Genomic DNA, 15833 nt, shown 5'->3' with positions numbered 1-15833 from the left:
AGCTAAAGTGTTAAACTGGCCTTTTCATTTTATGTTTTTATTTTTGGCAAATAAATGACCTAAGTTAAACTAAAAAAATCAAATTCATACTTTGTATCAGTGATACAAAAGTTTTAATAGATATTCATTGAATTTTCTTAAATGCAATTGTATACTTGGATATTTCTTTTGGTTTGTTTCTGATTAACTGTTCACATATTTTTCATTTCCACATAGTTTTCTTTATATTCTTGCTAAAATTCAAATATGTCAAGTGATAATGTGTTAAAAAAATTACTGTGTTGGTAGGGTGTCAGTTTTTTATCTCAGTGTGATTTAGTGAAACACTTAGGAAAAGTGGAAATGGGAGTTTCTGTTTAAATGTTAGTATAGTTCACAAGGAAATGATTCAAGTGCCAAATGATATGCACTTGTATTAATATACATATAGATATATGTTGATATGTGTATTGATATATAGATGTGTGTATGTGAATGGAGAGAGATGGAAGGAGACAGAATGAATGTTCACTGTAAGCCTCTATCAAAGTGCAAGTTACTGATTTTCTTGTGACATAGCCCTGAAACAGAAAGATCCCAATTGGTAATCAGTGAAATGCTTGTTTGTGGGACAGAACTCACTATTTGTCTCACATACCTAGGAGCTGGGTACTCGCCACGCTGACTTCAGCTTCCATAAGTTTTCATAACAAAATGGAATTGTGGCAATGCTGTCTTGCATGACACCAACAAAAACTTTTTAGAGGCACAGTTCCAGGAAATTGGAGATGCCTCCGTGCTCCGTGTGTGTGTGTGTGTGTGTGTGTGTGTGTGAGTGAGAGATTCACCCTGGATAAACTTTTATTTTTGTAGTCTCAGAGCTGTTCAAATTTGTCATCTACTTTGACAATTTAAACCTTAAGCCATAGAAGTTGGTTCTCTAGGATTTGTGAGCATTCCACGTTGGTCATCTTAGAGCAAGTGGAGTTTAACTGATTTAATATAAAAGAGGCACTGACTTTGATGTCACTTTGCATCTGGCCACTCTGTGAAACATCAAGTCCACACCATTTGCATATGCAGTACTGGGCTGGAAGTCCAGAGAGATGACACAGTGACCACTGTTGCCTCGGGCTGGTTTTAATCTTCCTAAATGATGACAGTGACCAGCTGGCTCCCTCTATAGCCTTTCAATGGCTGGCAGTTCCTGCTGAATTAGCTATAGCCTCATTAACTGGTTATTTAAGGTCCTGCCCCAGCCAGTGGCTCCCTGCTTTTTCAGCCTGGTTTCTTCTTGCCCCGGGGCAAACCTAATGATTCCAGGTGCTCAAGCAGACCCTGTGCTTTTACGCAGCATCCTGCCTCTGTTGCCTTTTCCCCCACAGTCAGTGTTCAAGTCTTAACTAACTAAAAGCTTCCCTTTCCATAGATACTGTTGTTTCTACTGAGAAGTAACCTCTCCTTCCTCTGAAGCCTCCTTTCTACCATGTTTTCTACTATATTATAACCTCACTACTAAGCTTAACTCTACTTTTAAGCTATAAACTTTTAAGGACTAGAGCTATTTCTTCAGCATCTTGATACTCTTCTTCGGCACAAAGCTTGTCATTTTGTAGACAGGCATTTTATAAAAGGACAGTAAGTGTGGGGCAAGTATGTAATTTGCAGGGCCCACTGGAAAATAAAATTCAAGGCTCCTTTTGCAAAAGTAGGGAAACATTTCAAGTCACTGGTGGCATAGTATTAAACAAAGCGTAGGAATTGTCTAATCTTGCTGCTGCTGCTGCTGCTAAGTTGCTTCAGTCGTGTCCAACTCTGTTCGACCCCACAGACGGCAGCCCACCAGGCTCCCCCGTCCCTGGGATTCTCCAGGCAAGAACACTGGAGTGGGTTGCCATTTCCTTCTCCAATGCATGAAAGGGAAAAGGGAAAGTGACACGACTCTTAGCGACTCCATGGACTTCAGCCTACTAGACTCCTCCGTCCATGGGATTTTCCAGGCAAGAGTACTGGAGTGGGGTGCCAGTGCCTTCTCCATCTAATCTTGGGTCCTGCACTATATCCTAGTGAAATTAAAAGTGAATAATACTCATTCCTCCATTTTCCAAAGTTAATGTGTTCTGCCATTTATTTGGCAAAGCTGTTGAGATGCCATATATTCTCCAAGGAAATGATAGATCTTGTCAAAAACTAAGATGATCAAAATTGAACTTGCCTATCATAACTTCAGAATTATTCTTATTTCCCTGTGTATTGTAGATTTTAAAAATTTGCTTAGCACTCTTTTACATTATGTAAAAGCTTTAACATTTTATATAGTTAAGTCAACCAAATTTTTTTCCTTTATAGTTTCATGTTTAGAAAGACTTATTGTGTCATAAAAATATAGACTTAACTCTAAAATTCTCTGCAGCAGCGTGTGTGTGTGTGTATGTGTGTGCATGTACATGCGCGTGGAGGGGTGTTTTTGTCTAGTGCACTTGCTAAATATAACTTTGATCTGAATTTTTCTACTATAGACACATGCACTATTTTGTTAAACAGGTAAAGCAATTGTGACACTATAAGGAAAAAAGAAAAACTCTGGGAAATGGTTTTAGAACCCATCAGAATTCTTTGCAGTGAGGGTCTCTGTTGGACATAGGAATGCCTTCCTGATGAAGTGATTTCAAGGGTAGAGAGAGACAGACTGAAAGAGAAAAGATTCTGTTATCACTGCTCATCTCCCCATGCCACTCGTCCTTACTTTTCTACACAAGCAGTAAATTTGAAGTGTAGGAAAAGGGGACACATCAGGCATGGAAATGCAGAGCCAAAATGCGAGGGTTTCTTTCTTACAGTCAGTTTTTATTTTCATTTCAGGGTTTTAACCCATTTTATAGATATTAGTCATGTGGTTTGGCCTCCTTTTTTGCTATTAAATGCCACATCAAACGTGGTTCTGGTTCTTTAATGCTGTTAGTCCATTCTCTTTTATGCTTATATTTCACATTCCCTGATGAAAACACAGATGTTCCTGTGCAAGCATAGCAAAAAAAAAAAAAAATTTTTTTTCACGGAGCAGTGCTACGAAGCGAGGCACGGTTTCTGTAGGTCCGGTGGCAGTTTTGTCAGTTGCCAACACTTTCCAACATTTGGCTACTGAAAAATGGACTTGTTTCACAGATGGATTCTGAAAAACGAGCCAAATAACTGCCAGAGTCAATTTGTGTCACTTTTTCCTGAGCATTTTCTCTGTGCCGCTATTGGCACACACATCTGTACCCAGAGGAGCGTTAGAATGCAGCTGTGTGACCGATGGGATATACTTGTAGGAACTGGGTTTTCTGTTCGTCCCAAACTATGATGCTGCCGCTGCTGCTGAACCTCCTATTTATCTTAATGCCTCACTTACAAATCAGAAAAACAACAGGGACTGTTTGGAATTTAAATTACTCAGTCAAGCCTGCTGATCCTCAAAAAAAAAAAGTAAAACTTTTCTTGATCCACTAAGGAATCTTTTGTTAAGGCAGGTAATTTTGTATCATCATTCTGCATAAAACCTTTCCATGACTACTTCTCACTCTTGAGATAGAGTAGTTCTTTGGCATTGTCTCCAAATCCCTGTTTCCTTTGGCTACTGCTCACCTCTGCAGGTTCATCTCACTCTCCATCTTCTTCCTCATCTTCTCATTGGCTCTTTGCTCTAGTCACATTCAGTTCAGTCCAATTGCTCAGTCATGTCCGACTCTTTGCAACTCCATGGAATGCAGCATGCCAGGCCTCCCTGTCCATCGCCAGCTCCCAGAGTTTACTCAAACTCATGTCAAGAAGAAGACTGGACTTCTGGTAAATCATAGAGCTATGCTATGCTATGCTAAGTCATTTCAGTCGTGTCCGACTCTGTGCGACCCCATAGACGGCAGCCCACCAGGCTCCCCCGTCCCTGGGATTCTCCAGGCAAGAACACTGGAGTGCGTTGCCATTGCCTTCTCCAATGCATGAAAGTGAAAAGTGAAAGTGAAGTCGCTCAGTCATGTCCGATTCTTAGCGACCCCATGGACTGCAGCCTAACAGGCTCCTCCGTCCATGGGATTTTCCAAGCAAGAGTACTGGAGTGGGGTGCCACTGCCTTCTCCGAATCATAGAGCTACAGTGCTGAATTAATCCTTCTGCCACGGTTTTCTTGTGGAAAGCCCTGCTGCACATTTTGGTGCTGTGTACTGTGTTAGTCTCTCAGTCAAGTCCAACTCTTTGTGAATCCATGGACTATAGCCTGCCAAACCCCTCTGTCCATGGAATTCTTCAGGCAAGAATACTGGATTGGGTAGCCATTTTCTTCCCTGGGGGATCTTTCCAACCCAGGGATCAAACCCAGGTCTCCTGCTTTGCAGATAGATTCTTCACTGTCTGAGCCACCAGGGAAGCTCAATATAAAGATTCCTTATTCTATATGCCCATTCCTAGGGAGTAAGGCCAAATCTGGTTTGCTATTCCACCTTATCCTCTAAAACAAAAATACTTGTATACACACCTAACGTAATTAAATATGTTACTTACATATGTGTATTAGAAAAGTAAGTAATATTGCTTTTAAAAAAGCAGTATGACTTTTCTTCTAGAAACTCCTGCTAACTTTTATATACCAGTATGGCCTTCACTGTGAGGATAATTTCATTTTGGTTTGACTGTGACTTCAGCCTCTACCCCAGACCAAAACTTGTTGAATCTTCTCTTTAATTGCTTTACATTTCTCTCATCCAGTAGTTTTTGCCATACCTGCCATTAGCAGGTGCCTACATAACAATGCATCTTCATGTCTGGTCTGATATAGCAATAATGATTACATTTTAGATTTAGAAAAATTTAAGACAAGATAGTTTCATCTCTGTTGATATGTTATAGGTATAGCAGTTGAGTCTTAGAGCCCAGAATAAAGTCATATTTAGTTAGAAAACTTAGAACCCAGGCTTATGAATTCCCCATTTGAGTATCCTACAATATGTGGACTCAAGTTCATAGTTTGTATATTATGAAGCTCTTCACTGTAGCAAGCTTAACATGAGAGTGGGTTGGTGGTATTTTTGCCTCTCCAGAAAGATAACTTATAAAAAAGTATTAATTTGTTATCATATAGACATTTTTCTATACTCTTTATATATGTATTTTATTTTTTGGACATCCCTCATGGCATATGAAGTTAAAAGACGCTTACTCCTTGGAAGGAAAGTTATGACCAACCTAGACAGCATATTAAAAAGCAGAGACATTACTTTGTCATAAAAGGTCCATCTAGCCAAGGCTATGGTTTTTCCAGTGGTCATGTATGGATGTGAGAGTTGGACTATAAAGAAAGCTGAGCATTGAAGAATTGATGCTTTTGAACTGTGGTATTAGAGAAGACTCTTGAGAGTCCCTTAGACTGCAAGGAGATCCAACCAGTCCATCCTAAAGGAGATCAGTCCTGAGGGTTCATTGGAAGGACTGATGTTGAAACTGAAACTCCAATACTTTGACCACCTGATGTGAAGAGCTGACTCATTTGAAAAGACCCTGATGCTGGGGAAGATTGAGGGCAGGAGGAGAAGGGGACGACAGAGGATGAGATGGTTGGATGGCATCACTGACTCAATGGACATGGGTTTGGCTGGACTCCGGGAGCTGGTGATGGACAGGGAGGCCTGGCATGCTACATTTCATGGAGTCACAAAGAGTCGGACATGACTGACTGAACTGAACATGGCATATGGGATCTTAGTTCCCTGACAAGGGATTGAGCCTGGAGGAGTGGAATCAACCATTGGATTTCTAGAGAGGTCCCTATACTCTATATGATTTAATTTCAGCCTTGGGATAATGAAAACTTAAAATGCCTTGCAAGTATTTCTTTCTCTGATCCAGTTTAAAAATCAAAAAAATTTTCATATTCTTAACTCAATCCAGTAGGTCACCTTATTTCACAGATTTTTATTTTTTATCGTATTTATAAAAGAACGTAGAGATGTAGAGTTCTTAGAGTGGAATATAAACTTGTAAAGGATATGAGAGTTTTCTCATTCCACTAATGGGAGAGCCAAGACCTAGGCTGGTTATGGGAATTGCCCAGGGTCACACAAGAAATTGATCGTACGGTTAACCCTCGAACAATGCGATGATTGGGGCACCAGCCCTTTTGCAGTCACAAACTGGAGTATAACTTATAGTCAGCCCTCTATATGATTCCTCCATATCTACCATACCACATCATCAGTTCCAACCAACCATGGGCTGTGAGACATTGTAGTGTTTACTGTAGAAAAAAAAAAATGTCACTGCTGTTCAAGGGTCAACTATATACTGATCAAATTCTCTGCCCTAAAGTAAAGCTGAAATTTTGCTATTGTATAGAATGTCAGCTGTCTTTTGTTCAAAATCTCCAGAGTAGAACTCACCATGATCATGACTAAACATATGTTCTGGTGTTTCACAATTCCTCTAGGATAGGTGTTAATGTTCCTGCTAAGATTGGTTTATTTGCCATACAAAGAGAAAGTAACTGCGTATAGCTACCCTTGTAATGTCAGTTTTGAATGGCAGATGTGGGGTGCGTCTGGAAATTGACGTTTTTAACAAGTTCTCAGCGGATGCTCATGTTTTTGGTCTGGGAACTACTCTTGGGAATCATTGATCCAGTGTATAAGATGAAAGTAGAAATTATATTTCAAATATTCCAGATGTTTGTATGATGTGTTAGGAAAAGAGTATATTTCGATTTTGGATTCATTTATAGATATGTAAGCTTAGACAAGTTTCTGTGTGTTTTTTTTTTTTTAATGGAGGATAGTTGCTTTACAATGTTGTTAGTTTCTGCTTTACTGTGAAGTGAATCAGTTATTGATATACATATATCCACTCTTTTTTACATTTCCTTCCTATTTGGATCACCATAAAGCACTGAATAGCGTTTCCTGTGCTATACAGTCTGTTCTCATTACTAACCTACTTTATACATGTATATATGTCAACCCCAGTCTCCCGTTTTGTCCCACCCTCCTTCCCCCTTGGTAACCATAAATTTGTTGTCTACATATGTGACTATTTCTGCTTTGCTTATAAGTTCATCTGTACCATTTTTCTCAGAGAAGGCAATGGCACCCCACTCCAGTACTCTTGCCTGGAAAATCCCATGGACAGAGGAGCCTGGTGGGCTGCAGTCCATGGGGTTGCTAAGAGTTGGACTCGACAGAGTGACTTCACTTTCACTTTTCACTTTCATGCATTGGAGAAGGAAATGAAAACCCACTCCAGTGTTCTTGCCTGGAGAATCCCAGGGATGGGGGAGCCTGGTGGGCTGCCGTCTATGGGGTCGCACAGAGTCGGACACGACTGAAGCGACTTAACTGCAGCAGCATACCATTTTTCTAGATTCAGGCAAGTTTCTTTAATCTGACTAAGTTTTTGCAATCAAAAATAGGGGACCCTCCCACCATGAAGGAGTAGAATTAGGAATAAACAAAATAGATAATATGAGCAAACAGTTACTGAATATATGCCAAGCAGTTTTGAAAACACTCTAGATGTATTAACTTATTTAATCCTCAAGAAAAGTCTTTAAAGCCAGTGGTTCCAGAAATGATACTTAAAATTGGCCCCATGCTGCCTCACTAACTACTGGATCCTCAAATAGTAGTTCCCACCCATTGCTACCCTTCTCAACAAACTTAAATTTACTTTGCTTGGACATTTGGGCAGTCAGTCGACTTTATTCTTGGTTTATCTGGGTTTCCAATTTACTGCATTTTTTCTCTAATAGTCCCCTTTCCCTAAACCTCAATAATTTATTCCTTCCTCCTACCACCTAGGATGTTGTTGTTTAGTCACTAAGTTGTGTCCAACTCTTTGTGACCCCATGAATTGGAGCATGCCAGTCTTCCCCATCCTTTACCATCTCCTGGAGTTTGCGCAAACTCATGTCCATCGAGTCGGTGATGCCATCCAACCATCTCCTCCTCTGTCGTCCCCTTCTCCTCCTGCCTTCAATCCTTCCCAGCATCAGGGTCTTTTCTGATGAGTCAGCTCTTCACATCAGGTGGGCAAAGTATTGGAGCTTCAGCCTCAGTCCTTCCAAGGAACTTTCAGAGTTGATTTCCTTTTAGATGGACTGGTTTGATTCTTTCCTGTCCAAGGGACTCTCGGAAGTTTTCTCCAGCACCACAATTTGAAAGCGTCATACCCTGCTAGGAAATGTCCTCAGAAATAAAGCTCCATATTAGCATAAGAGCTGTCACTTTAAGTGGTGATGAATACAATGGTGATGATGTGTTAAAATTGCATGGGCTCAGTGATGGAGCTTTCAGCTGTTTAGAAATCTACCATCTGTATGTAAGGAGGCACCATTGTTACTAAAATGGATATTAAATAACCAAGAGCTCAGGATTCAGTGTCTTCTGGCTTCAAAGGAAAGTGCTTATGGCTGGAAGCTCCTTTATACCCTCCTACGTAGAGACTTTGAAGCACAGATGGTAGTCTTTAGGCAGGACCTGTCCTTGCTTAGTTAGGCTGAGTTCTGTGAAATCCCTTTCAGGAATTGCCCTATTTGGACATTTATTGATGGCGTATTGTTGGTATACTTCAGCTGGAAGAAATTATGCTGCTACTCTTTTGGGCATAAATTATGTAAGCGACAGTAACATAGTCGGACTGACTTTTGTTGAGATCACATTCGTGTAAGATGAAAATCACAAACCCACTTTTCCTAGATTTTACAGGGAGAGATGGCAAAAGAAGATGCATATGAAAATAATTTTAGGGATTTTAGATCATTTTTTTTTTAATTTTCAAAAAATAAGTGACAGACCTTTTTAAGCTCTTAAGCTTTGAGCTTTAATAAAGCTTTTCTAGATGACCGTGAAACCTGCATTAGAATTGAGCTTGGCAAAGCTGGCATAGTTTTAAGGGAAATAATGTGATGAATAAATGAAGAGGCACTTTCTCACCCCATTTTCAAGTTGGCCTGCTTACAACCCATTTCATGGTAGCAGATCCATTCTCATTAAAGATGACACAGAGGCAGATATATGTAAAAGTGACCATTAATTTCATGTTGTCATTTAGCATTTGCACAAATGTCTCCATATTGATGCTTTTTTTAAAAAAGAAAAACAATGTAATCTGTTATTTGCATAATGACATAGTGATGAAAATTATTCATCTACAACATTCCCATATAGGTACATTCAGTTCCACATGTGTGAACTCCTTCTAATCCTTGCAAAAGATAAGATATCTGATTTATGGTGTTTGTGGCTGAAATTTCCCATTTAAGTAGGTAATGACTCATATAGACAGATCCTGTTTGTTCCCAGAGAAAACATGTCCCTGACTAAGGGACTTGATATCAATACTAATCAGTCCATTATGCTGTTCCTTCTTGAGTCTGGGCTTGAAAGGATGCATCCCTTCGGTGATCAGAGTCTAACTTTCCCTCATCATGTCCCTAAGGATAGTTTCTCAGCACTTTGGGGTTTAAAAAGCAATAGCAGTATGTTAAAGCAGTTTAGTATTTCTCCATTTTCTTGCTGTAGTTTTGATCCTCATAAATAATTTCTGTTGTGAAGCTTTTTTTTATTGAAGTATAATTGATTTTTATGGGCAGAAGAGCCTGGTGGGCTAGAGTTCAGGGGTCACAAAGAGTCGGACACAGCTGAGCAACTGAGCATGCATGCACACACACACACACAAACACGCACACAGTTAACGACTTAGTGACTTAACAACAATAGTTGTTTTACATTATTAGAGGCTTATACTTCTGTATTTTTGATACTGAGCCTGCTTATGGTCCTATCTTTGTAAAATATTTTGTATGCAAAGGGTCTGGTACATTTGGGAGGGAGTTTTTTTGTTTTTTTTTTTTTTTTTCCATCAGGAGAACTGTTCCTCAATGAACAATTCAGAAGGAGTCCACAAACTTTTAGGGAAAATAAGAAGATAAATTCTCAGATCCCAGCCACATAGATTTCTCCACTAGATAGAGAAACCTACTTCTTCACAATTGGAGAGAAATCTGAGAATCTGGAGTGTGGATGGGGAAATGCTGTCAAGGAACAAAGTAAACATCTGGGTAACTTAGACAAAGTATGTGTCTCAGCTTGTATGTTTTATCTGTCTTGGGAAGAGGAAAGTACATCAGTTTATTTGTTTAGAAAAAGCAAATAAATGAAAGAAGAAACATGAAACATAGTTTCTGTTTTTAGGGTTTTGTTGGGTTTTTGGGTGCTTGGAATAAGGTTAGTCATAATTTATTTACCAATATGATTTTACAAAGGTGACCTCTTAAGCTTAGAGTCTGGCGGTTAAGCAGAATGGGTATCTCTGAACCAGACAGTCCTGCCTTTCTGCTTTGCCTCAGGTGTAGGGGAAGTGCACATAGGGTAGGGAGCCCATGAGAGGGAGCAGCAGGCATGATATCTGGTGACAGAAAGAGAGCTGAGTTCTGATCACTCCCGGACAGTGAGCACTTTCAGAGTAGCGAAGGAGATGAGGGAGTAAATAAGGACAAAATGGCCCACACCTGCTGCTTCACACACATTATCTCACTTAACTTGGGTAAGACCCTTTGAGGTAGTTGGCAACTGGAATTATGGAAATAAGCCTTCCCAGCGTCACACAGATGAGTCCCAAGTCCTTGTTCTCTTGATCATATCAAGCCAGTTTCCTAAAGATGGGTAATATTAGAGGATCAATCACTTCAGTTCAGTTCAGTCGCTCAGTCGTGTCCGACTCTGCAACCCCATGAATCACAGCACGCCAGGCCTCCCCGTCCATCACCAACTCCCGGAGTTCACTGAGACTCAAGTCTATCGAGTCAGTGATGCCATCCAGCCTTCTCATCCCCTGTCGTCCCCTTCTCCTCCTGCCCCCAGTCCCTCTCAGCATCAGAGTCTTTTCCAATGAGTCAACTCTTCACATGAGGTGGCCAAAGTACTGGAGTTTCAGCTTTAGCATCATTCCTTCCAAAGAAATCCCAGGGCTGATGTCCTTCAGAATGGACTGGTTGGATCTCCTTGCAGTCCAAGGGACTCTCAAGAGTCTTCTCCAACACCACAGTTCAAACGCATCAATTCTTTGGCGCTCAGCCTTCTTCACAGTCCAACTCTCACATCCATACATGACCACTGGAAAAACCATAGCCTTGACTAGACGGACCTTTGTTGGCCAAGTAATGTCTCTGCTTTTGAATATGCTATCTAGGTTGGTCATAACTTTCCTTCCAAGGAGTAAGCGTCTTTTAATTTCATGGCTGCAGTCACCATCTGCAGTGATTTTGGAGCCCCAAAAAATAAAGTCTGACACTGTTTCTACTGTTTCCCCATCTATTTGCGATGAAGTGATGAGACCAGATGCCATGATCTTCATTTCAGTATTATTCATACCTATAGTTGTATCCATATGCTGTTGTTTAGTTGCTAGGTTGCGTCTAACTCTGTTGTGACCCCATGGACTGTAGCCTGCCAGGCTCCTCTGTCTATGGAATTTCCCAGGCAAGAATACTGGGGTGGGTTTCCATTTCCTTCTCTAAGGGATCTTCCAGACCCAGGGATTGAACTCACATCTCCTTCATTGACAGGTGGATGTTTTATTGCTGAGCCACCAGGAAAGCCCATATCTATATGTGGGAAGTGCCAATTGGTGAATGTATTAAAAAATAGTCATAAGGATAAAAAAACGACCAAAGCAATTTTTGAAAATTCATTTATTGATGAATTTCAACCATTGAAAAAAAATTCTAGCATTTCTGTGTAATCATATATCCATATATGAAAGGAATCTTGAGGTTCTGAACAGTCATTTAAGACCAGAAGGGAGAGTATAGTTTTTCTTTGAAATCTCTTGATACGTATACTATTTTAAAATTTACTTTGTATGTATACAACAAATGATAGAATATTTATGCTGAAAACTAGAAGGATTCCAAGTAAGTAGCATAACTTCAATTACTCTATAAATACATAGGGCTTAAAATTATGCAGTACTTTTCAAGAAATTAAATGAATTCTGTTTCCTCAATTGACTGGATGGGGTCCAATGAGTAAACGCTGCATTCCATGTTTGGGAAAAAAACTCCTAAGTGCTCTGGTCTGTTGTGCAAACAGAAATAAATCAAAGTTACCTCAGAGGATGGATTTGTTTTATTTTTTGAAAGAAATTAAACCCATGACTGAATCTAACACAGACATGGCCAAGATTCAAGACAATACAAGGAACATATTAAAATTCGAAGACTTTAATTCCAGAGAATTCTGAGTCCTTACAAATTTCATCTCTTTTGGTTATGTGCACTCTGAGTTCTGTGTACTTAGAAGTAGCAGTATTTGTTGAAATTATGCCCTGGTGTTAGAGACGGAGTAGGGGGTGGTTTGGGGAATGAGAGGTTTTTGGTGATGTAGTTAATTTATGTTGCAATATTGTTTGGATAAAAATATGAAGATATACTTTAAGAGCATCTAAAAGATTAGTCTGCAAAGTAGCTAAACCCTAACCAGCAAGAATTTATTGATTTGTCTTTAGTAAACTTAGTGAATATCAATGTGAATGGCGTTAAGCCAACCTTCCTTCCTCCCGTTGTACTTTGCTTTCCCTACTCTTTCCCTCTTCTTCTCTTTCTTCTTTGCTTCCACCTTCTCCTCTTCTTCCTGCCCTCCTCCTCCTTTCTTTCCCTCAATAAATAAATACATCCAGATGTAGAAGTAGTCTTTAGCTTCTCAAGGGTAAATTTTTGGTACAAGCAACATGTTATCAAAAGGATAGATTTAAACAAATATATTATATGTTAAAAATATTATGTTCATATTTTAAGTACTTTTAGACACTTATTACACAAGGTGGAGATGTGCTGAGTATTTAGTAGTAACGATAAGACCACTTTGCAAAATGAAGAATTCTATATTGGATATGTAGAATTAACCCAAATGAGATTTTATTGCACATATAAATACATAAAATGAGCTTTTTGTATTGAACAAGAAGTAAGATGCATGCCTGAAAACTGGAGTTGCCTCTCATAAAAACAATTCTCATTTATTTAGCCTGTTTTAAAGATGTATTGTCTCCCTAATGACAGTTCACTCAGTCCTCACTCTTGATGACTTAAGCTCTGATTCTCAGAATTCTAACAGCTAATTAGGCTCTCTAGCACTAAACTATTTTTAATTCAATTTGAAGCTAAGACAAAAACATAGCCTGTTTAAGTTAAAAAAAAAATCCAGTTCTTTGTAGGAAAGATATTTCTTCTGACACTAATCATTGTTCTTCATAGTCCTTGTTAAATTGCTCTGACATTTCAACGTACACGATTAACCTTTTAAATCCCCCCCATATAGACTTCATATTAATGTGACTATACTATATTGTATACTTTTTTTTCTTATATAAGAAATAATTCAGGTAAACAAAGAATTCATTTCCTAAATGTTTTAATAAATTGTCAATAAAGAAATAAAGTGAAAATGCCTTTTATTTTTAGATCAATGCCCTTAACCTAAGGTGGAAAATTAGTTTCCCTCTTGAGACCGTGTAAGGACTCTGGAAAGATCCTAGCCCACCCCAAAGGTTGTGGACTTAAACAGCAGTGCAACTTACTCTCCCTTTTCTGAAAAGTGGTAAACTATTCATACTTAAGAAGATCCTTAAACTCAAGACAGATTTATTCAAAGCAGATTTTAGAATTAACAAGTACACTGTAATACTATCAGGCAGGCCTATGGCTGACATTATTTTTCTGATCATCAGGATATCATTTTTCTGAACTTTTTTTGTCTGAGCCACTGTTTGTGCTGTCTTATTCAAGCTCTGGGCGTCTGCAAATGCCTACATTCGTAAGTCCCTACTATACTAACTTTATCATCAAGCTCCATCACGTCCATGTTCCTGTATACCTTGCTGTTTTGGTTCATGGACCTGCCTGTATTCCTATCCTGGTGTCACTGGTTCATCTGTTGCTGCCATTGACTCCCTTAATTTGGTCTCCCAGGAAGTTGAGTGTGATAAAGTAAATAGGCACTGTGTTTTTGGATGACAGAGAGGACAGGCCTAGAGGAGTTATGGGGTCCTGTAGCTAAAACCCATTTGATGAAACCATGTTGATGAAAGAGCCAGAAACCAAGGAAGTAAGTCATAGCAGTCTCCCAGCACACAGGGGCAGAGCTGGAGGTTATGTGAAGCTGAAGCTGTGTCAGTGAGGGGTAGCATTGTAGCTAGACATTTTAGCTAGGGAAAAACCGTAACTTTAGGAGAGCTGACGTTGAGCATAAATTCATAATCATTGAGAAGCAAAGGCATCATAATCATGAAAATTGAGGCATAGGTGATATCTTTATGTAGCTCTCAAATACCTTTTAAAAAATATAGCTTTTCTAAATTATTTCATTTCATTTTATTTTAATGGTTATGCATTAATAAAGTACATTTCATAAAAATTCTAAAAAATTAGAAAAAAAATTGTTACTTTACAAAACGATACCTGTTGTCAGCATTTGAGGATTTTACTTGTAATATTTTTCTACCCATGTGAATATTTTACCTAATTATGCTCAGGATGTATACAGTTTTTAATGTTTCTGCTAATATTACATTCTTCCATATTATTTAATATTAAATCTTGGTACACTATGCTGTCACCATTGACTTCTGTACTTGAGTTTAAGGGACTCAGGTTTGCAAGACCAGGGCATAGGGTAGATGTAATAAGAAAGAGATTTAGAATGAAAGTAACACAATTTCAACCTACTTATGTACACTTGCTGTGAATCCTGTGCATATGTTTATCAGATTTTATTCAGACAGTGGAAACTGGTCAGTGTCAAGGCAAGATCCTGGGGAGGAGTGAGACTGATACTTGGCTTTAAAAAGGAAAGTCTGTGTATTGATCTTTCCACATTGGGTTTTCAGGTGCATAAATGTTTAGACAGATCCTTTGTATTTTTCATGGAAGAAAAAAATAAGGCGCTTCTGGATTTGGGTTTAACATTTTAAAAACATGTTTATTGCAATATATTACATATACGATAATGTGCACGAAGCTTAAAGGTACAAATCAACGCATACTGATCTATATGCCCAGGTAACCAGATCAAGAACAAGATAGAGGATGTTTTCAGTTCCTTGGAAGGCTCTCCTGTGTCCCTTCCCAGTTAATCTCCTCTGTCAAGGATAACCATTATTCTGAGCTTGACCATCATTGATTAGTTTTGCCTGTCTTTCAACATCATGTTGATGGAGTCATCGTATAATATGTACTCTTCTGTAACTGGCTTTTTTTTTTTTTTGCTTAACATTACATCTGAGAGAGCCATCTCTTTTGTTGTGTGTATCAATAGTTCATTCTTTTTTATTGCTGTGTATAATGTGCCACATTTTTTGGTCCATTTTAATGACAATGGTCATTTGAGTGCTTTCCAGTTTCAGGCTTTTATAAATAAAGCTTCTGGAAGCTTTCTTTCTTTCTTTCTTGAAAACTTTCTTGACCATGTCTTTTGGTGAATGGCTGCCTTCATTTCTCTTTAGTGTATACCCTGGAATAAAATCTCTGAACCATAGAGAAGTCAGATATTTAAATTTTAGAGATAGTGCTATATAATCCTCTAAACTGGTTGAATCAATTTATACTCCCTCCAAAAAATATGAAAAAGGTGTATTCCAGATCCTTGCCAACTCTTGATACTTGAAAAAATTTAGCATTTTATTTGGTTAAAGCATTTTAATAGAATAGAATATCACATAGTCTCCGAATCATTTTGATTGCACATCTTATTAACATTTTTTAGTGTCCTGCCACACACATGCACACAGACCCACACACAAACATTTATTTATAAATGGAATGTAGATACTTCTGA

General features: G+C 38.7%; 1 protein-coding gene across 9 annotated transcripts in view; it reads left to right on the top strand.

Annotated features, from left to right (window-relative positions):
* The window catches only part of PRKG1 (protein kinase cGMP-dependent 1), a 1415798-nt gene that overhangs the window by 910527 nt on the left and 489438 nt on the right, over positions 1-15833 (top strand). The window lies entirely within an intron of this gene.

This window comes from Bos grunniens, chromosome 26 (genome assembly GCF_055505025.1).
Source record: "Bos grunniens cultivar Pamir isolate PY7600 chromosome 26, Bosgru_T2T1.0, whole genome shotgun sequence".
In the NCBI taxonomy this organism is placed as follows: Eukaryota; Metazoa; Chordata; class Mammalia; order Artiodactyla; family Bovidae; genus Bos; species Bos grunniens.
This window is presented reverse-complemented; position numbering and strand designations above follow the sequence as displayed.